This window comes from Felis catus, chromosome A2 (assembly GCF_018350175.1).
Source record: "Felis catus isolate Fca126 chromosome A2, F.catus_Fca126_mat1.0, whole genome shotgun sequence".
Lineage (NCBI taxonomy): Eukaryota > Metazoa > Chordata > Mammalia > Carnivora > Felidae > Felis > Felis catus.
In genome coordinates, this window is record NC_058369.1 from 42,690,940 (window position 1) to 42,716,264 (window position 25,325).

Genomic DNA, 25,325 nt, shown 5'->3' on the forward strand with positions numbered 1-25,325 from the left:
ATCCAGTTTTCTGGTCTTTTTCAGAGGAAATTATTTCATATACTTGTATATTTGTTGTATCTGTGGGAGGGAGTGAGTTCAGGATCTTCCTACGCCAACATCTTGAACCCAAATCTTCTGCCAACTTTTCCTTTACAGTTTTTAAGCATGATTTTCCTTCTGTTTGCAACTTATTTTTTCTTTCTCAAACCATGCTCCCCTACATTTTTCTCTTACTTCTGGATAGCTCCACGGATGAAAAAGCTATTTCCATAAGCTTTCTATAGCCTCCTGGACACCTGAGGGTTGCCCATGGTAAAATTATTCTTATGTCATCAACTCAAGGAACTGCTGGAAGTATACCTATACTGGGTCAAAATAAGTGAGATTCCAGATTGGGACTATAGGAACGGCTGAAGCACCTGTTTTTTGAGTAACTAGTATTGAAAAGATGCACCTAGCCTAGAGTATGAGGGAAAGTTACATACCCTTGAGTGAATGCCTAAAAAACTAGGCATAAAAGAGGGACTGAGCTCTGAGCTCAGGCTTTTTTCAAACTTAAGTTCTGCATATACTTAGCTGTCTCTCATGATTATGCTTCTCTTGAGTGTGGAATGACAAAGAAAGTGTGCCTGTGAGTCACAGGCACTCTACAGTGTTATTGTTGTGCATGCCTTGTTGTTACTTTTCTGCCTTTTCTTAAAGATCAGGCAGCCTGGTACTAGTTGAAGTAAGTTGTGTCTCATAAGTGAGATTGTCAATGCAAACCCAAGACCAGTGCTACCAGAACAGAGAGGCAGCTGCATCTGTATTCATTCTTTAAACTTAGCTACTAGGTCATTTCATCCAGAAAGTATTCCCTGACTGATCATCTGTGTTAAGAATTGAAAATCCTAATGTGTTCGTAAAATGTATACAATTCTTTCCTCAGCATTTATCAAACTATATTCTAATTAATTCCTTTTTGTACTGTTTATTTTGAGAGAGAGAGAGAGAGAACACACGTTGGGGGTGGGGGGAGGCAGAGGAGTGAGAGAATCATAAGCATGCTCCACACTGTCAGCACAAAGCCTGATGCAGGGCTTGACCTTATGAACCATGAGATCATGCATGACCTGAGCTGATGTCAATAGTTAGATGCTTGACTGAGTGAGCCACATACCCCTCTAAGTATTTCTTTTTCTTTATCTCTCACTAAAATACATGGAGAGTTTTTAAAGTGTTTATTTATTTTGAGAGAAAGAATGTGAGTGAGTGGAGGAGGGACAGAGAGAGAGAGGGAGAGAGAGAATTTCAAGAAGACTCCATGCTGTCAGCATAGAATCCAACGTGGGGCTCGATCTCAGGAACTCTGAGATCATGACCTGAGTCAAGATCAAGAGTCAGACACTTAACTGACTGAGCCACCCAGGTGCCCCAAAATACATGGACAATTTATCTTATTTATAGGTATATTCCCAATATATAATACAATATCTGATACTTAGTAAGTTTTTAATAAAAAATGTTGAATAAATGAATGGCTAAAGAACATAAATCTATGTACCATGGGAAATAGGGAAATGGTTAACAAGGTTTAGTTAAGTAAAGCTGTTTTTTTTTAATTCATTCTTCCATTATATCAAGTCATTCTTGCTCTGTAAGGAACTTTAAAAACTCAGTAGTTAAGCACTATAATAATAATCTATTATTATTCTTATGTCTGCAGGCTGGCTGGGATATGGCTTATTAAAGCTAGGCTTAGTTGGGACTTGCTGCTTTAGGCTGCAGTGACTGGTTGGCTCTTTCTCTCACTGCAGGACCATAGGCTGCTATACTCTCCATGTCTCTCATGGTCCTTGTACCAGCAGGGTATCTAGAGCATATGATGGCAGTGGAGGTTCACAAGAAGAAGTTTAAGCTTGCCAGTCCCCTTTCAGCACAGATGTGGCACTGGCGTGCTCATATATCACTGAGCAAAGTGGGTGGGATAGCCACATTCAAAGTCAAGGACCAGGAAGATACATGTCACCCACAACGAGCCATGGCGGAACAAGTGCAGCAGCAATGGGAAAAATTTTCCATGTGAGGTGATACATTTGTTACTTAACTGTATTATACAATCGTTTTGCAGCATACACATGTATTACTTTGTACACACCTTAAACATACACAGTGCTATATGTCAGTCATATCAATAAAGTTGGAGAAAAAAAGGGTTAAATTTCATACTGCCTCAGATTTCTACTTTTAATTTCAATTTGTCCAGGAGAAATTTTAGGTACAATAAAATTGAACTTTAATAATATGAATTTCTTTAAGTTAGCTGGCCCGTTTTTTTTTTTTTTTTTTCATTGATTATAGGAAAACAGCTCTCTCTGTCTCCCCCCATGTGTGTATGTGAGGAGAACTGATTTTGTCTGAAATGAAAACTGGGTAACTTAAAGGTAGAATCTCAGCTGCTCACTTCTTCAGGTCAGAGTATTGCTTTTGTTGTTTTTACTTGAATTATGTGGATGATTTTCTTGATCATTAACTGGTCCTGTCCTGAAAATATCTGACTAAAGTAGTATTGCTTTCTGGTAAACAGTTGAGATAGTCATTAGCATTACTGAACATGTTTTTACCTTTTTGTAATTTATTTTAGTCAAGGGGAAGATCAATTACATTTTGAAAATACTGTTCACGTTGTTAGAATCCTTCCAATCAATTCAAGCTGGGAAGATGTAGATTCATTATTTTATAATCTAGGTAGCATCTAAGGTAATGATAAATGCTTTCCTCAGAATAAAAACACACATTTATTTCTTTTCTAACCTACAAATTACTTGTATAACTCAATATTTTACTTTACTTCCAATATTTAAAAAGTGGATGATTTAAGGTGAATCACTGAATTCATTCCTCTTGACTTTAAATGTGTCTTCATTATATGCATTCCAAAGGAAAATTATTACCTAATCTACAAAGATATATTTTAATCACCAAATAATATGCTGAATGCATTTACAACTGTAATTTTGTGCATGTGAAGCAATTAATTGCTCAATATTAACTGTAGTCTAATGCTTTGCAAACAGAATCTGGATGCAAACCTATTGAGAATATAGACTCACTCCAGACAAGAAAAAGCACTCAGGGACAGAAAGAACTTGACAGTATTTTAAAGGTAGTCAGCTTCCTAGTTCTTAAAGCCTTAATGCTGGTTATAAAGGTGGTTAAGGTAGGGATAAGGGAGGATATATTTTTGTGGAGGGGGTTATAACGTATGGAGTTTTGGTATTTATTCTGTTATTTTATATTTTTTTTCTTGGTGGTAGTTACACTAGGATGGAAACTATTGCAATCTGAGCCATTTTGTCAGAATAGCTTGAAGAAAGAAAGTGGAGAATAGGAGCTCAGTAAATATGCCAAATGAGTCATCTATAGACTGAATATTCCTACCCGAACCTCCTATTCTTACCTTGAAAACCTAATTTCCCAAGGTGATGGTGTTAAGAGGTGTCTTTAGGAGGTGATTGGGTCATAAGGGTGCAGCCCTAGTGAGTGGGAATAGTGCTTTCATAAAAGAGGCCTTGCCCCTCCTGACGACCTTGAGAAATCAACTGTGTATGAACCAGGAAGAGGACTGTCACCAGATACTAAATCTGCAGGTGCCTTATCTCAAAGTTTCCAGCCTTCAGAACTGTGAGAAAAAAAAAATTGTATTGTTTATGAGCCACCTGTCTATTGTGTTCTGTTACAGCAGCCTGAGTGGAGTAAGAAAATGACTTGTAAATCCGTTTTCTATTTTACTGAATAGGCGGTAGATGAATGTAGGGTGTTGCCTCTACGGGACCACTTTATAGGGTTGGTCTGTACTTTTGTGTTTATGCATATGTGTGTTCTCTTAATATCCTTTTGAAAAAGGTCACCATATTTGGGGGGGCAGAATAAGAAAAAGACAAAGTAGAAATGAGTGGTGGTGTTTGATCCTTGGGTGTGTACATTCGTATAGATCTTTTATGACCTCAGCTAAGTATATACAACGTCTTATAGTACTTCATATTTCAAAGAGAATGTACATTGATTCACATATGAGTTTTAGAATGATGGTACTGAAGATAATTAGAACCTGAGGGACAAGAGACAAAATATTAATAGGACTATTTCTGCCTTATTGTGGTATTTCCCTATTTCACAGATGGCAAACACTTGATATTCATTGAAAGAATGAATAAATGAATGATATGGAGTCAGAAATTATGAATTAAAAGTATAGTATATAAATGAGAGAAAGATTTATATTGTGAGGCAGATAGACTGGTATAAAAATAAAAAAGTAAAATCTGATGAAGAAAGTAAAGAAGATGAACTGGGAAAGATATAACTGTAAAGCAAGGAGAACAAAATCATTATATGAGACCCGATCTGACCTGAACCGAGCACCTCAAGACAGGCAGAAATTGAGATTGAGTAGTAGAACCAAGAAGAAAGACATGGAGATTAGTTGTCCAGCCCTGGAATAGATGTTATTTTATGACCAGTCTTTTGCAAAGGAAGAAACTGAACTAGAGGTTTGAGTAATTTACCTTGGGGATGGGGGAGGTTGATACGAACCATGGCAGTGTCCTGTGAGCACATGCTCTTAACCCCTGGTAGTGTCCCTGGAGAAAGAAGGGACTTATGGTTATGGCTTCTTACCATTCACATGGAGTTTGGAGCACACTGTGTGATGAGACGGGTAGGTGGAAATGTTCCTATAATACATAAGCCTGCCAGAAAATCAACACTTCCATCAGTGAGTCTTAGGAGATCTGAAAACAATGACACCATCTGTATGGGTACAGATTCCCAAGGTGTCAGGAGAGATAGCCTTGAACATTCTTCATTATGAGGCTACATGGGTACAGTTCTGATTGTGGTCAGGCCTGTACATCAGGACAATGACATCAAGGCCGGACTGATATTCAGTGGTTGGAGCTGCCTGGGGAAAGGAAAAAAAAATCCCACTAACCCTTTTAAAACACAGCTAAATGCCGATTACACCCTTAAACATTTCAGAGGGCATTGGTGCCTAGATTTAGCCTGCTGAATTTAATCATTTTGCATCATCCAGCTTTATAACAGAAGTTTTTAGGTTTTAACTTCTTTAGGGGACAGTCTGGTGACTGCAGAAAGAAAATTTCTTTTCAACATGTTATTTGCGTGAGAGGGTTCTAGCTCCCAAGAGGATTATGCTAGGCACTCATAGACAGTAAAATAAATTGAAATAGAGATACCCGGCACTGTTAAGTTATACTTGGTTACTAATAGACAGCTTTGTGGTAAAGCACTGAATTCAGAATCCCACATTGAATTCTGTCACAGTGGCTACTAACCGTAAAATAAATGCACTATGTTTCTTATGGTTTGCGACTTTTTGAACAACATTTATTGCATTTTCTCAGATTATTTATAACTGGACTCATTACTTTAAATTTAGAGCTACTCTCCTGAACAGGATATCTGAAAACACATTGAACATATCATTTGAAAATGCAATTAATATCCATTTACAAAAAGTTTATCTCATATTTTCTAGCATTTCATATACCCTGATATGTATAGAGTAAGTGCTCAATAAATTATAACTATTGTGCTTTCCGTATCAAACTTTATTTACATTTTATATTAAATATAATTTATTGTCGAATTGGTTTCCATACAACATCCAGTGCTCATCCCAACAGGTGCCCTCCTCAATGCCCATCACCTACTTTCCCCTCCCTCCCACCCCCCATCAACCCTCAGTTTGTTCTTAGTATTTAAGAGTCTCTTATGGTTTGCTTCCCTCCCTCTCTATAATTTTTTCCCCCTTCCCCTCCCCCCTTTTAAGTTTCTCAGGATCCACATATGAGTGAAAACATATGGTATCTGTCTTTCTCTGCCTGGCTTATTTCACTTAGCATAATAACCCTCCATTTCCATTCTCGTGGCTACAAATGGCAAGATTTGTTTCTTTCTCATTGACAAGTAGTATTCCATTGTATGTATAAACCACATCTTCTTTATCCATTTGTCAGTTGATGGACATTTAGGCTCTTTCCATAATTTGGCTATTGTTGAAAGCGCTGCTATAAACATTGGGGTATGAGTGTCCCTATACATCAGCACTCCTGTATCCCCGGGGTAAATTCCTAGCAGTGCTACTGCTGGGTCATAGAGTGGATCTATTTTTAATTTTTTGAGGAACCTCCACACTGTTTTCTAGAGTAGCTGCACCAGTTTGCATTCCCAACTGTGCAAGAGGGTTCCCATTTCTCCACATCCTCGCCGGTATCTATAATTTCCTGATTTGTTTATTTTAGCAACTCTGACTGGCGTGAGGGGGTATCTCAGTGTGGTTTTGATTTGTATTTCCCTGATGAGGAGTGATGTTGAGCATCTTTTCACGTGTCTATTAGCCATCTGGATATCTTCTTTATAAAAGGGTCTATTCATGTCTTCTGCCCATTTCTTCACTGGATTATTTGTTTTTCAGGTGTGGAGTTTGGTGAGTTCTTTATACATTTTGGATACTAGCCCTTTGTCCGATACGTCATTTGCAAATATCTTTTCCCATTCCATCAGTTGCCTTTTAGTTTTGTTGATTGTTTCCTTTGCCGTGCAGAAGATTATTGTCTTCGTGAGATACCAATAGTTCATTTTTGCTTTTAATTTCCTTGCCTTTGGAGATGGGTCGAGTAAGAAATTTCTGTGGCTGAGGTCAAAGAGGATTTTTCCTGCTTTCTCCTCGAAGGTTTTGATGGTTTTATGTCTCACATTCAGGTCCTTCATCTATTTTGAGTTTATTTTTGTGAATGATGTAAGAAAGTGGTCTAGTTTCATCCTTCTGTCTGTTGCTGTCCAGTTCTCCCAGCACCATTTGTTAAAGAGACTTTTTTGCATTAGATACTCTTTTTTGCTTTGCCAAAGATTAGTTGGCCATGCATTTGTGAGTCCAATTTTGGGGTCTATATTCCATTCCATTGGTCTATGTGTCTGTTTTTGTGCGGATACCATACTGTCTTGATGATTACAGCTTTGTAGTAGAGGCTAAAGTCTGGGATTGTGATGCCTCCTGCTTTGGTCTTCTTCTTCAATATTACTTTGGCTGTTTGGGATCTTTTGTGGTTCGATACAAATGTTAGGATTGCTTGTTCTAGCTTTGAGAAGAATGCTGGTGCAATTTTGGTTGGGTTCTACATCAAACTTTTAAAAAACTGGTTTGTGATTTATTTTCTAAGCTGTTGTGTGTTATTCTAATAGAATACCTTTGCTCTCCAAGTCATTTGATGGGTGTGTATCATAGAGGGCACTGAGGAATAAGGCTGAGTTGCTAGGTGTATTGTCTCAAGAAATAACTGTTACCTAACCTGGAACATCTATTTCTTTCTTTGGGCAGTAGAATGATTACAGATATGAAAGGGGAGAAACCTTGCTGATAATTTTATCCAACCTAATGATCCCTTGGCCTTAAAATTTTTTTTAATGCTTATTAATTTTTGAGAAAGAGAGAGACAGAGAGAAAGTGGGCATGAGCCGGGGAGGGGTAGAGACAGAAGGAGACACAGAATCTGAAGCAGGCTCAAGGCTCTGAGCTGTTAGCACACAGCCCAACATGGGGCTTGAACTCATGTGCTGTTAAATCATGAGCTGAAGTCAGACACTTAACCAACTGAGCCACGCAGGCGCCCTGATCCCCTGACTTTTAATAAATATATTGGCACAACTGTTGGGGGATATTTGGAATAGTGTGGTAAAGTTTGTGATTTACATAGCAGACAAAGAGAAGTTTGTGAGGATGAGTGTGACTGTTTTTTGTATCCATGCATGATCTTACTTAGTTAACTCAGCATTCTATCCTATTTGCCTTCTACAGGTAGCATAGTCCCCTTTCTTTGAGAATATTCTCCTATATTCCACATGATCCTGATGGGGATAGAAAAGCCATACACGGTAGCGGTAAGAATACAAGACTCACATCCAGGTTTTTAATGATTCCTGTGTAACCTTGCTCAGGTTACTTAACTGGTCTGTGTAGCAGAATCTCCATCTTAAAATTAGGTTAATTCACTTTAGGTCATTGCAAATTAGGACTTGTATAGTGTGGGTTCTTCTTAAGGCAGACCTTAGATAAGGATTTGGGTGCAGGTGGTTTGTTCTGGGAAGTGATCCCACAGGGTTGGGGCCTAGGAAGAGTAGAACAGTGAAAAGTAAAAGCTAGGCCATAGTTATGTTACTGGTCAATGCTGTGGGCATTGAGACTTGACCCTGCTGGGAGTCCTTTGAGGTCTTTGCAGACTGTCCCCTTGAAATGTCTACTGTAAGACTGAGGAGGAAATTATTTCTCTAAGATCACCATTCCTCTTTCAGTCAACATTTGTGCTGTGGGGTGTTAACTATTACACACTTATAGGTTTGCATACATGTATCAGAATAGTTCCACAGGAATCTCTCCCAGCTCTGGTCCAGAAGCCCAGGGCGGAAATTGGGAGGTTTGCTGTGGCACCTAGGCTAGCTATTGTCAGATTGTACTTGGTGGCTGCCACCAATCAGGTGAAATGAAAAGTGAGGAATAGGAGATATGACAGGGGAGACATTGATACAGGATTAAATGAAAAAATGTTGCAAAAACGTCTAGACCATTGTCTGGCTCATAGTAAGCACTCAGTACATGTTACCTACCAGACATGTATGCTTTTTGGACACAAGTATATAAAAATTTTATAGAAAATCATGTCTGTACATTTACTTTGTCTCTTATAACATGTATGCATTATGTCTTAGAATAAATGTCTTCATTGTACTGTATTCGAAGAAGATTTGTGACCATTTTTCACCTCCATCTCTTCTCAGGAACAGGAAGAATTAATTGTAAGTTGACCAATATCCAAAGAGTCCCTAGATGTGCAAGCAAGACTATCCAGGGGACAGAAAGGTTAACAAAGTCATGTGGGAACAAAGATGCCTTAGTATATGTACCTAAACAGTATTTTCACATCCTCAATGCAAGTGTGCACCCACACAGAGTTGAGCTAAGTGAGAATATCTATGACTATGATCTGTTTCTCAAAAAAGTTTTAGATCTGTTTCTCAAAAAAGTTTTAGATCTGTTTCAGCCCACAAATGAGGCAAGCAATTTGGGCTGACATTTGGACCTACTTATTTTCTTAATTCCCAGTTGCTTCACTGGGAACATTGAACTTTTCCTAATCATTATGGATAATGAATTAGCAAGCTTAGCTTTAGATCACTCATAACTTTTTTCTTAATCCATAATTGAGAAAGTGCTTCCTTTTGTCCTTTTTTCCTTTGATACTTCTTCATAATATTTAAATTTTTATTTCTTATGTTAAAATATTTAGAAGCACATAGGAAGAGTGTTCAGCAAGGTATGTATGTATAAGTGAAGACCTTTTTCAAATCTGTCTTTCATAGAGAAGATAGGGAAATTGTATATATTATCTGAGGATGTAAGTAAACATAATGAATATTGTATTTCTTATTGAAAAGCAGAAAGGATGGCTGAGAAGAAATGTAAAAATTCATATTATCATCAACCTTTTTACTCTCAAAAATGTTCTTGTGAACTGATGTCATTTTAAATATTTGAAGTTTATTTTTAAAATTTTAAGTTCTCTATACATTCTTCGGGAACATCTGTTGTGTTACATATGCTTTGCAATATTATCGGAATCCCAACTATCAGTACCCTTTTTGACAGGTCCTTTTTGGTTAATTGAATAAAACATTTTGGCTCATTTGTCCATGACCTTAAAAAATAGCACAGTGGCTCAATTTTTTAAAATCTCAAATGTAATGAGATTGGTCCCCATAAGACTTTTTGGGGGTAGGGAAAAGTGATAGGTAAGCTAAAATTAAGCTTGTCAAGTCATTTTATAAAAGAACGCAGTGAGGGAGACTTAGCTAGAAGTGCACTTGGATTGATTAAAATCACCTGAAACATCTGTCAGGCCAGTTCGAATGGACATGTTTGCGGTTCTGTGTGCTGTTTCACAGAAAATGTTAAAGAGATCAGGTGTGTACCCCATAATGGATTTACTTTGGCCCCTCACAACACATTTAACTACATCAGTGATAACGAGTGGTCACAAATCTAGGTATAAATTTAAGACTTGGGAAGTTTGGGGCTGGTGGTAAGAGTGCCTTACTATAAATAAGGACTGGCTGCCCTTGAACATTTTTAGAGCATGTGTGAATCTGGTGTTAAAACTAGCAAAATTCATTGCCCGTTTTTCCTTTGCTAGTGGAAAAATTTACAGTATCTCTCTTGGGTCTCTTGAGCTATGTGGGGATACACAAATCTCCTTTTTAGTGAGAGCCATACACCGACTTTATTAGTCTTATGGGAACCAGAATCAGCTACATTGACTGGGAGATTTGCTCATTTTGGAAAATTACATGGACTTTTGTATTTAGGATACTCTATATTATCTTAATTGTGACTCTTTTAACATAGTTATTGCTTAATGTACAGCTTCTCTTTGCAGTTTTTATCACCTTAACTCAGTTGCTTGAAGTTGAAGATTACAGCAATTAGGACAAGATGACTGACCTTCCCCAGGGTCAGCATGGAAAGCCTGTGCAAACCAGGGAAATATTTGCGTTCTATTAGGACAGTGATGATCTAGATTACTTAAGGTAGTAATAATAATAACTAATTGAAAGTTAGGAAAATGGTTTGTTGCCTGATTTCTCATTTTGTAGAAAGTGGTATTTTCCAGTGGATTTTATACACTAACATATTCAATGATAATTATCCATATTCTTTGCATGAATGCTGTAGGCAAGAACCTGAAAAAGTAAGCAACTAGAGACATTGCCTTAAAGATGCTTATAGCTTGATATGGGCAAGAGGCAATTTAAAAAAACAGCTATATGCCCCCCAGAAATGCATATAAATATGAATTAAATATACATGTTTACGTATTATTTTCAATATTCATAGCACCCCTATCATGAAGTAAAAACCTTACCCAAGTGTCCATTGACAGTAGAGTGAATTACTAAGCTGTTTCATAGTTGCATGATAGAATATAATACAGCTGTGAGAATTAATAAGTCACACTACATGTAGCAACTTGGATGAATGTCAAACATATTGTTGTGTGGAAGAAGGCAGACACAAAAGTGTTTATACTGCATGATTCTGTTTATGAAATGTATAGACAAACATATCTCTGTAACATTAGAAGTCAAGAAAGTTACCATTGAGAGGCACAGTGACTGGGAAGGGGCCAGGAAAGGACTCCATGGGTTGCTGGTAACATTTCTTTGAGCTATATGCTATATTTTTAGTTTATAAAAATTTGTATACTGTTCTGTATGATGCATACATTTGTTTGGCATAGATATTCTTCACCTGGGTTTAAAAATGAGTAGTATCATTAAGTAGAAGAAAAGGAGACCTTTGAGGAAGAAGTCTTTTGTAGGAGCTGGGGCTATATCCATTAGGTGCCACTGCCTTAGTTTTCTTGGCGAATCAGGAAGTCTTGGAGTTCTGGAGATAAGACATTCCCAAAAGAAGGAAAATAACAAGCATAAGCAAAGAGGTGAAGGGTATTGGGTAACAAATTAAATGAACTTTCAAGTGCTCACAGAGAAGTTGGAAAAGTACAAAGAGGAAAGTACTAAGTCAGTCCTGGTCCAGACAATGAAAAAATTATCCTTGTATTATATACAAGGTTATCATTATTTATTTAGGTTTTAGGAGTCAGTGAAAATTTTTGAGCTGTGGGATGGCCTAATTATGCTTTTGAAATCTGGAAATTGTGCTTTGGCGGGTGAATTGAAAGGCACAGGGACTAAAGGGGAAAAGATTGGACCATTCCTGTGGTGTTAAAAGGGAACTTCCTGCAGATCTGCACTGGGTGCCTTGCAGCCATGGAATGGTGACTGGCACATAACCGGTTCTCAGTTAATACTTACTGAGTGGATACCAACATAACAACAAACAAAAGAGTAAGATCTTGCATTAGGTGTAAATTGGCATTCTTGAGGAATGAGTTTCAGTGGTTCAGCTTTCCAAAGGAGAATCTGTGTTTTGCAAAGGAATGCCCTTTGAAGTTGGGTCTGGAGCATGTGGTAAACACTCCCACAGTCTCAGGTGATGTTCAGATTACCGAATCTTAACTTCATGAGGTCCAAATGGTATATAGAACGCGATAGTCAGCCAGATGTGTTATCTTTCTGCTTGTTCTGTCAAAATGCCTTTCAAAGGAAAATACAGACTTCCCTCAGGTAGAATATTGTACCTCTTTCTTGATAATTATCCTGTATAGAAAATCAGCAGTCACAGCATAGTTTGGATTATTTGGTTAGGAATTGTTTACACTGCATTTCTTCACTAGCTCTGTCCCTGAAGGTCAATGATTTCAGCATTTGGAGAAAAAAGATCAATGGTAGTAAGTGCTACATTTGTGTTTTCCTTTACAGTTCTAACCACTTATTAGGTTTTGGGTCAATTTTCAGGGAAAGGGTACAGGTTTTTGTTGAATTACATTGTCTAACTTAGTCTTGCTTATGAACAGTGGAAAGGACTTTGGGACATTTGGTGACCAATGGCTATGTCCGTTTGTATGTAAGGAGCGTAGGAGGGGTGATACTGCTCCCCTATCCAGGCAGGAATGTGTGGCAGGTGGAACGTGGAGACAAGTTTATCAGAAAAGCACATTTGGTAAAAAGCATGCCTGAATCATCTAGTTCTTTCCAGCTAGAGTTTGCTGAGCTGAACCTACTGGACACCTGTCGTCACTTTCTCTTTCTACTCCTCACCATAGTTTAATTGTAGTGGAATGAAAAAGACAGCACAGCTGATTCATTGTATATTAATGAACAGTTTTAATTCTGAGGTATTATTTCCAAACCCTTCATCCATAGGTTCGGCTATTGCTTATCTCCTTTCATTCCATATTCTACTTTCTCGTTACGGTTATCTTCCACATTTTTTTCATTTGATCATACCACATCTGCTGGAAAAGTTTGATGTGACAATTTCAGAAATATTAATTGCTTCCACTGGATTTTAGTAGTTGTTTGATGGATCGACACTCATTGAGAAAAACAGAAAATCTATCCTTAAAGGTATGCTCAGAGATCACATGACCCTAAAATGATTTTAGCTTAGTTTTATATATTAAACTGTATATTATATCCCCTCAATGTTAAGGTCTTCGGTAGTGATAGGAATTATTTAGCTTTGGAACATGTTCTGGGGTTCATTGTAAGCAAATATTATTGCAATTTAAATCCTGATTTAGAAATAGTTATTTGAGGTTGCAAAATATATTTAATTTTATTATTTAATTTTTTAAAAAAGTTTTTGTTAATTTATTGAGAGAGAGAAAGAAAGAGGGAGCCTGAGCAGGGGAGGGGCAGAGAGAGAGAGGGCTAGAGAGAATCCCTAGCAGGCTTCACACAGTGCAGACCCCAATGCAGGGCTTGACCTATGATCCTTAAGATCGTGACCTGAGCCGTAGTCGGACACTTAACCATCTGAGCCACCCAGGTACTGCTACAAAATGTATTTTATAAAGTAATGCTGTTACTTAAAAATTTTTTTAAGTATGCTGTTCTTGTTTTTTTTTTTTAATGAGGAGAAATAAAACCTTTGAGTTTAAATTTACAGATATGAGAGTTGCAAAGTTACTCTTTGCCCAAGAAAATATGTTCAGAATTCATAAAGGGAACATAGTGATTAGAAGAAATCCTGGGTTTCGTGCAGGTTAATTATGAAAGGGATCAGATAACTTCACCTATTTATCTATTTCATCTATTCAAATCTAAGATGACTAGGATGTGCCAACACTATGTATTTTTAATGAAAACTCTTACAACATTTTAAAGAAACTTTCAACACATACCTCACAATCCATAAACACATATAGAGTGAATTATTTTAATGCCCTATTATTTGAAGTTTTAAGATAATAAAGAAATACATCTTAAATAAAGTTTTACTTGCTCTTTAGTGTAATGTAGAACCGCGACACAACTTTAGGAGATGATATATACCCGATATACGTTGGGTTGTTAAATCAAGGAATGTTATCAGTGTTTCATTAACATTTCTAATGTATGATTTCTCTTACAAAAGCAGTGTATCCTGATTTCATACTTTTTGTCTTTTAAGGTGAATGTTGCTCTTTCTTTTGGCGTTGATCTTTTCTTCACAAAGTGATAGACACAAAGTCATTTGTAAGTCGTGATTTCAAAAGACAGATTTTAAGAAGATAAGCAATGCAAATCCGACGTATCTTGTTTTCTTTACCTTTTTAAAAATTTCTTTTGCCTCCACAGATTCACTTTCTTACACTCTGTCTAAAAATATTTTTTGTTTAAGAAGGAAAAAAAGTGCCTTGTGACAATTTGCATAATATGTTAATGCGGATATGCATCTAGACATCTGGATGGCATTTTAATATCTCATTCTCATTCAAGGAACTAGACCTTACACAGATGGTAGAGACAATTTTAAGAGCATTGTTGTAAACAAATAAGGCAGCCAGGAAACCAAACACACTCCAAGTTAGGTTTTGCCGCCAAAGAAGCTTTTTAGTGAGATGTTTTGACTACAAGATTGTACAGCCCTTATCAGTCTCTGACAAAAGGAGAGGTACCAGTAGGCAGTTTTCCTATGCAAGGAAAGGGGAAAAAATCCACACACCAGCATGCATTTTCAGTTTTGAATATTTGAAAGATAAGTGTATTTTTTTACTTCTACAGATATTTGTGTGAATATTGATATGTACACATATGTTCACATAACATGTATGTGCAAGTACACATATATAGATTTTTATAAAGTGCTCATATACAATTTAATGATAAATCCTTTTCTTCTTTTCTTCCTAGAAATATGTGCAGTCAAATCTTAGGCTATTAAAATCACAGGACTCTGGGATCACTTTGCTTGTGTTGAAACACTGACTTTAAACTCACAATTAAGTAGCTTTGTTATTTGAGCAAGTGATGTAGTTTCTTGGTCATCTGGGAGAGTAATGGCCCCTGTTTCATATGGTCAATGAGAGGATTGCATGCATCATATCCATAGCATATGCCCATACATAGCAAGCATTCGATAAATGTTAACAGTTATTATCATTGTTTTAATTTATTTTTTTATTGTACTATACTTTTGAATCTGGATTTTTTCCTTCCTCCCTTCCCTTCCTCCCTTCCTTTTCCCTCCCTCCCTCTATTCCTCTGTTCTTTCTTTCTCTCTCTCTCTCTCTCTTTCCCTCTCTCTCTCTCTCTCTTTGTACCTGAGTCTTTCTCTTACTAAATGGACTGTCAGTGAAACTCTGTTACAGTCAGCTTCATTATGTAGTAGGTGGGAATACTTCCTAATTCAATGGATTGTTGTACCCACGTGAAAATGCATGTTAAGTAAATGCTTTCAGGGACACCTATGCAGCTCATGGGCTGTGTTACTGAGATTTCCATGGATACTGTTATCCAAAGGAAAGGACATACAGCAAACATTTCTCTGTATCTCTCTGGGAATCACTGATTTATTTAGATGAATTTGTGTCCATTTGGATTTGACAATGAGAGTTTTGTGAGTCTAGGTATAGCTTTTACAATAGTAATGATTTCATTTGAGGGGCTAAGTATTTGTCACGTTTGTCCTTGATTATGACATAAGAAATAATACCTATTCAGTAGAGACACCTCGAAAAGGATAGAGATAGAGGAGTAAAGCCATATTTAGTAGAGAGAGAAGGCACTCAAGGTGAAATTGAGATACAGTACAATAAAGAGTATGTGATAGATTTCTTTCACCGGTAACTAAAGTATCCTCTATTAAGATGACAAGCAGTTTGCCTTTCGCTATTAGATCATTTGTAGGACTACATGGAGATCTAGTCTATCTTGTCTATGGAGCACAAATGAGCATTTGCAGATTTCATACTTCAAATCCATTATGGAGACCTCGTCTACTATGTATGAAATTTAGAAATGAACTGACAACACCAGGGAAGGAAAAGAACAAGGATGGCAGGTCTCCGATGTGCCTGCTGGCAGCACCTTATGTTAAGCCCTTGAAAGACATTACTAACCAATCATAGCCTGTTTCCCGTTGAATACAGATACAGTCTTAGGATGCTTTTCGTTGAATGACTCTGGCAAAACATTCCATTGGATTACAAGTTGAATAAGTGAAAGCATTGGTTTAGGAGTAATCCCAGGAACAGCGTTCTAGGTGGGTTGTATATTCCATGTCATGTGTAGGGTAAATGTAGTGTCTTAAAGGAAATGGGAGAGCATGAGTGTAACAGATGAATGATATATTTATTACATGATATATTTATTACATTATTTCATGATTCATATCTTAAAGAGACAAAATGAGTTGTGAGTGACAAGGCAAGTACATAAAAACAAAACAAAATAGTACTTACACTACTAAGGGTCAAACAAATGGAACAGATAATAAGAGCAATATGCCCTGAGGACTGTGGAGATTGGTCAGGGCTACTAGAAAAGAGAGGATGAGAAGGGCATGTATGGGCACCGATAAGCAAGTCGAGTTTTCTGAAATGGGCCTTCACATCAGGAAACAATGGGAAGGAGAATTGACAAGCCAAGCAGGAGACAAGCTGTGAAAGGCCTTGAGTGCCGTGCTAAGAAATGAAGACTTCATTTGTAGGTAGTGGAGAACATTTAGAGGTTCTGAATATGAAATTGTAAATGTGAGAACTGAGAAGGATCTTAAGAGATCATTTGGCATAGCCCTCTACATTAACACATGAGTATTCTTACTTATTTCATAGTAGCAGCTGATTATTTATGGTCAAAAGATGAAAAGCCCTACTTATATAGCTGATTATGTACTCCCAGGTTTAAAAAAAATGGACAGAATTTTCCACAGTGATAAGGGGACATTAGATGACTTGGGCTGTGCTCTCAGGGCACTTATTAGAGTCCATATGCTTCTCTTGGTATTTGATAGTTTATTGCATGCACAGCATCAGCTCCCACTTGGAAAAAGGTTTCTTAATCTCAACACCATGGATATTCTGGACCAGATAATTCAATATTAGATAGGGGAATACAGGAGATTGTAGGATATCCGTCGAGCAGCTTCCTTGGTCTATGTCACTAGATGCCAGCAGCACCCTACACTCCTTGTTGGTTGTCACCAAACATTTCCCCAAACATTAGCAAATGTGTCCTGTGAGTCAAAGTCATTCCTGGTTGATACCTACTAGCTTAGAGCATGGACTTCTGTTTGTGACCCAGATAGAAAAATAATTTCAAAATACAATCTTTGCATATAATCAGGCAGTGGTATTCAGGATGCACTAGAGGAGGTAGAGATGGGAGACAGTGAGACTACGTAGGGATGAGTGTGTCAACCTAGCCGTCAGTGGATGAGATTATTGTTATTATTTTATGCTTATTTTTGAGAGAGAGAGAGAGAGAGAGAGAGAGAGAGAGAGAGAGAGGGAGCGAGTGCGGGGGTAGGGCAGAGAGAGAGGGAGACCCAGAATCTGAAGCAGGCTCCAGGCTGTGAGCTGTCAGCACTGAGCCTGATGCGGGGCTTGAACTCATGAATCGTGAGATCATGACCTGAGCTGAAGTCAGACTCTTAACTGACTGAGCTACCCAGGCGCCCCATTGGATGAGATTATTAACTAGAGTTCTGTGCCTGGGAATAAGAAGAAACGGGGACGCTGAGAGGAGTAGCAGCAGCCGTAGAAGTGTCAGTAGAAGCAATATTTATGGTGCACTCATAATACTACTTCTTAAAAGAACCCTTTGAAATCGTTACTGCGATCATGATCCATATTTTACAGATAAGAAAACAGGCTTAGTGGTTCCACAAGGCAGAATCAAGACTCTACCCTGTATTTGTCTTACTTCAGCACTCTTGACTACCTCACTCCTCAAACAGTAACGCTTTACGTTGCAAATGGTCAGTTGGAAAAAGCCATCTGAATGGTCACAGACTCTGTTCAACTCTGCCATCCTTCTCCAGATTCCACTCACTTTATTTAAGTAAATGAACAAAAATGGTCTCCTTATGAATAAGACAGGCTGGTGCAAGACTCAGAACCCCATCTAGATGAGTTCACTACTGCCACATCATGTTAATTAGTACAGACAGAATATCCACAACACTTAATGTGCCCATTTTCCATGGGCATATTTTGCATGTTATTTTCGTTAAAAATTCATTACAAAGATAAGAGTGTGATTATCATATAACAAAGATAGCCAAATTGTGGCATAAAGGAAGTTAAAAATACAGACAAAAGTAGTTCTAAGATATTAGGCATTATTAAAACCTATTTCTTACTGTTTGTATTATAAAAGTTTTATGCTATCTTAAAGACTTTTTGTAGATATTATTTTATGCCCATAATTCAGTTTCACAATTTGAACATGAATGACTATAGCAAAATTCCATTTTTCTCTGTAACTAAGTGACTTTTTTTGTGGACTTACCAACTTGGTCTTTCCCCTCCTTTTGTTTGGAGATAAAACAAAAAACAAAAAACAAAAAACAGAACCAAAAGAAAACAACGACAACAAAAAAAAACTTATGTTTGTTTCACTGTAACAGTAACACTGTTTCCCTGGGTGGCTCAGTTGGTTAAGCCTCTGACTTCAGCTCAGGTCATGATCTCCCAGTTTGTGAGATTGAGTCCCATGTTGGGCTCTGTGCTGACAGTTCAGAGCCTGGAGGCTGCTTTGGATTCTGTGTCTCCCCCGCCTTTCTGCCCCTCCCCCACTCATGCTCTGTCTTTCTCTTTCTCAAAAAATGAGTAAATGGTAAAAAAATTTTAAAAAAGTTTTTTTTTAATTGTTTGGAAGACCTTTATCATAATTATGGGAAAATATGCATGCCTATCTTGGAATCAGCAAATAAATTAAATTTAGGTTAAGAGTCTAAATTTCTTCCGAATTTTATGATATGTGTCAGTTGAAATTCGAGCTTAAGAATAGGAGATCAAAGCAGGGTTCAAATATGAACCCTGTTTATTTAGTTTTTCTTAGTCTTAGTTTCTCCATTTGTGATATGGGAATAAAGCATAAACCTCACAGGGTGTTAAAAGAGAAATGAGGCAATGTATTTAAAATGCTTACATGATGTCTAGCATAAAGCATAGCAAACATGTCGCTTTCCTATGGTAACAAAACTGTTTACCAATCTCTGCAGTTGCCATAATGGGAGTGTAGCAGAATTGGACATAAAAGGCTGATGTTATTTCAGTTCAATACTCAATATTTATGGAAATATCATTATTCCAGCATGACAGTTTTTCTCTCCAAAGCACCTTTTTAGGTGATCTTTATTTAACCATTAAATGAGTCAGTAACCTCCTGTCTATTGCAAAATTCAGTTTATATTATCAGGAAAGGAAATATATTCATGCACATAACAAATTTAGGCATGTGACACTTCAGTTTGCAATCATAAATGGGCTGTGTGAATGATACCACATAAAGGCTTCCTAGCCTCACCATTGAGATCCTGGGTTAACTCTAGATTCTAGATCCTAAGTTTGTGTTCTTTGAAAATTTGCTGAGAAAGATATATTTCAGATGCACTTTCTGTTTTTATGATTAGTCTCCCAAATTTTAATAATTATGCATAGGATAAATAATAAGAATAACACAGCATGAGACGAAGCACAGTATTCATGCATATTCCTTGTGAAAAACAGAACTGAAAGTTATGAATAGAGTTGACACCCATTTAAAAAATTGTTGAGGGGTGTCTGGGTGCCTCAGTAGGTTGGGCGTCCGAATCTGTCTGGTATAGTTAAAATTATGACTGAGAGAAGAAATCATGCTCACTTTAATGTTTCTGGTATGGTTTTGTCTCTAATAGAAAACACACACACACACACACACACACACACACTGAAAACATGCTACACTTATTATCTCTCTGTGTAGATAAGTCTTTCTTCCATGCCTCCTTTTCTATTTTCTTCTCTTAAAATTTTTTTTGAAAATGCCAGTGAACACTTTGGAGAAGAAGAGTATGCTGTATTAGCAATTAGATTTTGTCAACTGGCAGGTGGTTATGAATTTTGTTTCCAAAAAGGAAACCTGAGGGATATTCCATATTAAAGGCTTTATTCCCTTTTGGTAGAAACATGCAAATCATTTGCTTTTGCTAAAAAACATCTCTGAAACATTTCTTCTCTTATTATTTCCCTTAGGAATAACAGTTCCCTAGTATTCATAATTGTAAATGCAATTGACATTTTGAAGTTTATGTTCATGGGAGTAAGATATTTTTGGATATTTTAAGGATACAAACCTCAGGAAAAATCCACTTTTTCTTTGTAATTTGTATGTATATACCATATGTTAATTGGGCTAATAACATAGATGGCCATTTTAAATTTGGCTCTATTATTCATCTTTTTGGGGGGGCAAAGAAGGTTGGGAAGTGAATTTAACCATCAGAACAATTGACTCATCAGTGAAATTATGGTACAGTTGGAGAATAAAGACACATATGCATGAAGGAACAATTTGTGAAGTATAACATCATTAAATGGAATCTATTGCCATTGTAAAGTAGAAAATGTTTGATACAAGGAAGGTACTTTCAGTTAACACAGCAATAAAAAGACAACAGAAAAGCAGGACAGTCCAGGCAAGGCTGGCTGTTTCTGTCATGTCCCGATCTTTATTTATCTGCTGTGTAGTCAGCCCATGATTGCGCTGATATACTATACCTGAAACACTGGGAGAGCATCTTTGAGTCTATTCCAGTCTACCGTGTGATACTAGAACTGGGACATCTGCTCTCCCTAGTAAAACTCCATAAAATTTCACGGGGGAAAAAGAATCCTGTATAAGTGGAGTAGAGATGTGAATCAGACAACGGCTAAAATACATGACTTAAATGTCTCTAAATAATTGGTTAACTTAGGCCACCTGTATTCCTGAGCCTGGAGGTGTTCTGTGCCACCACACGTTCTCCACAAGTGATACCTGCCCGGAGTTGCCAAAAGGGAAATCGCACCATGGTGAGACACTGCTGTTTGCACGCTGCCAAAGTAAGGGATAACAAATGAGGAATCTCGGTGAAAAGTAAGCGAAGACGGCGTTATAATATGAATTCCACTTTGGAATTCATTCTGACCAGCAGCATTGGTCTACGATGGGTGGACTGACACTACTTTCAATGCTTACTTCCCTAACCTCATTTTCCCTCAGACCCCAGCACACACCCCAGGCAAAGAGACACACAGCTGTATGTGCTTGGCAACTTGCTTCCCATTTCATTGTTCAGTGCTTCTGGAAGGGCATCGAATGCAGTTCTAGCCTGGGAACATTTGGAAAAATAATACCGTTCGCGGTGTCTTTGTTTCTTCCTGAGTGACAGTTGAAGGTGACTTTCCCTTGTACAATCCTGCCTGCCGTTAGCAATTTTCCAAAATTAAATACCATATTTTTGTGTTTGATAGGCACAGCTGTGTCTTACCAAGGGCAAACCCACCTGCACAGCACTCTGTGTTCATTTATATACTGAGGACTTTATTTAGAACCCAGTTTTATGGGGAAAAAAAGAAGTCAAATTGTGAGAACCAATTTTGAGAGCAGTGAATTCTTGGATTCCACATTGAGTTCTGAAAAGGGCAAATTCATTTGCTTCCAACAGAAGTAATGTAGGCCTAGTCAAAATCTTCGCAGTGAAGCAAATGGGATGGCTGTCTACCTGTGTGAACTATGTGTGTATTTGTCTCCGAATCTAGTTTTTAAAACTCCACAGTGTTCTATACCTGATAAGAACAGGTGGAAAGTGGCCAGACCAAGTTTAGAGATGGGTGTGAAAGTACTACCTGTGGTATTTGGCCAGGTGATTCCAGTTCTTAAAGTCCCTATAATATCGTCTGACAGTTGTACTGTGAGGAGTTGAATGCCCACAGTCATTTGGAGCTCAAAAAATTCTACAATTTGGGGTTTGGGGAGGTGGACTTCACAAACTCTTTCGATTGAAATAGCATCTTTCCAGGCAAAATTAATTTGCTACCTGAGGTAACGTTGCTTGACTTTTCATATTTATGAGGGTTCACCATTTTCCAAAGTGTTGCTCAAGGGACATTTTCTAGCCCCAAAGTGTTTTTTTAAGAACAAAGTTTCTGTGGTAACTATGTCTGAGTCATAATTCACATTTCAAGGCTCTGAGAAGTCCTGCAGAATAGAAAATTGTTTTCCAAACTTAGCTGACCTTATGCCTAAGATATCTTTCCTTTGTGCCTCCACATTTATTTTTCCACCTTCTGTATTCATGGAGCTGCTCTGTATGGGTAATAACATTGGATTTCCTTTCCACTGATTTCTAGTTTTGCAGCAATGATGAGCACACTCTGGAGAAAGGAGGGAGGAGAAGGATCAGAGGGAAGAGAAGTCAAGGTTACTATTTCTCAGGCATCCTTCTTATACACTGACTGTATTCTTCCATCAGAGATCACACTTCCTGCCAGCTGGGCTCATCACACAGAGGTCCCTCCAGGTTCCTATAAACTCTTCTGTCCCTGCATCCGTTCAGACATAGCCTGCCAACACACTGCCTTTTGGCAACTGGTTCTCCTTGTTATTCAGCCCTGTTGCTCTTAATGGATTTTACTGTTATCTAAGAGTGATAACAATTTAGGCCGTCAAATAGTAAGCCATGCCATTTATCTGTTTAGTCAATAAATATTTATTGAGCATATATTTTTGTGTATCTAGCATTGTACTAGGTGCTTGAAAAAAAGGTAGAGAAAAATTAACGTGCCTATGGATCATCCAGAAGCCACATGTATTCCCCCCCACTGCAGTAATAATAAATACTAATGCCAATGCTAAATTTAATAACCGCTAACACACAGCTGTAAGTGCAGTGAAGCATTTATGTAGCTTGAGTGCTTTACCTGTATTAACTTATTCAGTTTTTAACAACCTAATCAAAAGAGTATTAATATTATCCCTATTTTACAAGTATCTGTGGCAAAGGCAGATTAAAGGACTCTGTTTGTGGTTGCACTACAAGTTAGTGGTGATGGAGCTGGATTTCGAGTCCATGCGGTCTGAGAGCAGAGAAGGCATAACTGATGAATGAAGAGAGGGAAGTAGGAGGACTTGACTAAATTGAGATCCCAAGGATGAAAAGCTGAAGAGAGAGGAGTGTTTGAAAAGGGGAGAGATTGTGCAAATGTCCTTAAAATTTTTTAAATAGAATTATTTTTTAAAGCTTAGTTATTTGCTTTTGAGAGAGAGAAAGAGAGAGAGAGAGCGAGAGCGCACTGGAGAGGGGCAGAGAAAGAGGGAGAGAGAATCCCACGCTCAGAGCATGGAGCCTGATACGGGCCTCGAACTCAAAAAACCACAAGATCATGACCAGAGCTGAGATCCATAGTTGGACGCTTAACCCACCGAGCCACCCAGGTGCCCCTGAAAATAGAACCATGGAATGACTTAGCAAATCTATTTGTGCATATTGATGTAAAAGAATTGAAGTCAGGATCTTGAAGAGATGCTAGTATTCTCATGTTCATTGCGGTGCTGCTCACAATAGCCAAGATGTGGGAACAACCAAATGTCCCAGATCAATGGATAAAGAAAATCAGGTATATACATACAATAGAATACAATTTTTCTATATGCGACAACATGGATGAGACTGGAGGACATTATTTTAAGTGAAATAAGCCAGTCTCAGGCACATGCTGAATGATTCCATTTGTATGAGGTATCTGAAACACTAAAATTCATAGAATCTAGAGTAGAATGATGGTTACCAAGGGCTGGGCATGAGGGAATAGGCATAAAGTTTTATTCAAGCAATATAAATAAGTTCTAGAAGGCTACTGCACAATACAGTACCTATAATCAACAGTAATATATTGTACGTTTTTGAAAAGTTCAGAGGTTAGATCCCACGCATGTCCTTACCACACTAAAATAACATTGAAATAATTGGGATGATACCGTATCATCCAGAGCAGAAGTTACATAGAGAGGATGGTCTAAATGCACTTGTTAGGTAGTTGTCTACACAAAAATACCAGTCATGGACTTACTGACCCAATATGGAGCTGTGGCCATAGCATGTGTGGAGAAATGATCACAGACCTTCAATTTAAAACTTTGGTTGTCAACCTTCTTGTGCAAACAATATATTTTTAAAAGCTGGATAATTTGCACCCTTGAAGGGATTAAAGTAAAAGTTTCTGAATATTTGACAATATGTTCACAATGAATGAAGAATTTGTTATTTTTGAAGAACTAAAGAACTCCTTACTGTCCTAACCATAGTCTCTTGTACAGGTCATGATGCAAATGTCTAGCATACAAGCATCTCTCTTTAACCCCTTTATATTAAGTGTGCCTTTATATTAAGCCTTATCGTTTCCTTGCAGCAACTGTTCCCAGCCCTGCTGAATGTGCAATGTTCTACCAGAGAGACATCATTTTAAGAGTGTGTTGTCTTAAATGTAGCAAAAATTGGTTTTCATGTGGTGTCAGGTATAAAGTGCTTTTGAAAACTGTTTCTTGCTTCCCTGACAATGCTGACAAGCAGAGTAAACTAAGTGTTCCGCATTTCTAGGTTCAGAAAAATGCCCATTGTAGTGCCAGTCAGCTGCTACAGGGCTTGCTAGGAAAGGGCACAGCAGAAAAATCACTTCTGAAAACCCACGCCTCTAGACGTTTAAAGGAATAGAAGGGGAAATGCAGAGAGTTCCAGAATCTTTCCTCTTGCCATGCGAAGCGGATGGAAAAGGCATTGCAATGTCCCCCACCAATACCTTTCACAGATGGCCTGGAGTGCCAAGAAAGGGGCAGGAAAGAGGCTAAGGTGGCAGAGGGAATTCCCAAAGCAGCCTGTGTCCCCTCAGGTTGCCATGGCAAGAACATCAGAGTTTCTCAAGAGTCAAGTTTATTCTGTAGAAGTTAGCTGAAGCTTAACCATCTTCTTAGTAGTACTCCACAGAGACCCTGCCCACAGAGAAAGGAGAGCCTAGCAACATGAGTACAGGAGGCAAATTGCTTTGGGGTCCAGGAGTTTGGGAAAGAGTGATGATGGGGACTTTGAGACAAGAATGTAGATTTTTAATAGCTGAATTGCCACAGAAATAATCATGCTGGGCTGCATTTTCCACCAGAAACGAATGACAAGAATATTATGTCTGCTCTGGGCAGATGGAGGTAGAGGGCTGCTCTCGACCATGAATAGCAGATTTACCATAGCAGGATACATGTTTGCACATATCCGCATTGATATTCCTACTTGAAATTGCCTACGTTGACAAAGGTAAAAGTTTGGAAGCCCATTTGCAAAATGACTTCTTGTAATGTACTGTTGATGATCATTTAAGAGCTGCTGG

General features: G+C 37.9%; 1 long non-coding RNA gene across 4 annotated transcripts in view; it reads left to right on the plus strand.

Moving 5' to 3' along the window:
- LOC123383759 overlaps positions 1–25,325 on the plus strand; it is a 105,270-nt gene that overhangs the window by 32,218 nt on the left and 47,727 nt on the right. The window contains exon 5 of one of the 4 annotated variants that reach the window (XR_006593917.1): positions 20,885–22,743. The exons of 2 other annotated variants lie outside the window; for them this stretch is intronic. This is a non-coding gene — a long non-coding RNA (uncharacterized LOC123383759). Of the gene's footprint in view, positions 1–1,778; positions 5,662–20,884; positions 22,744–25,325 lie in introns of those variants that run through there. One more of the 4 variants, XR_006593920.1, reaches the window with a different exon arrangement.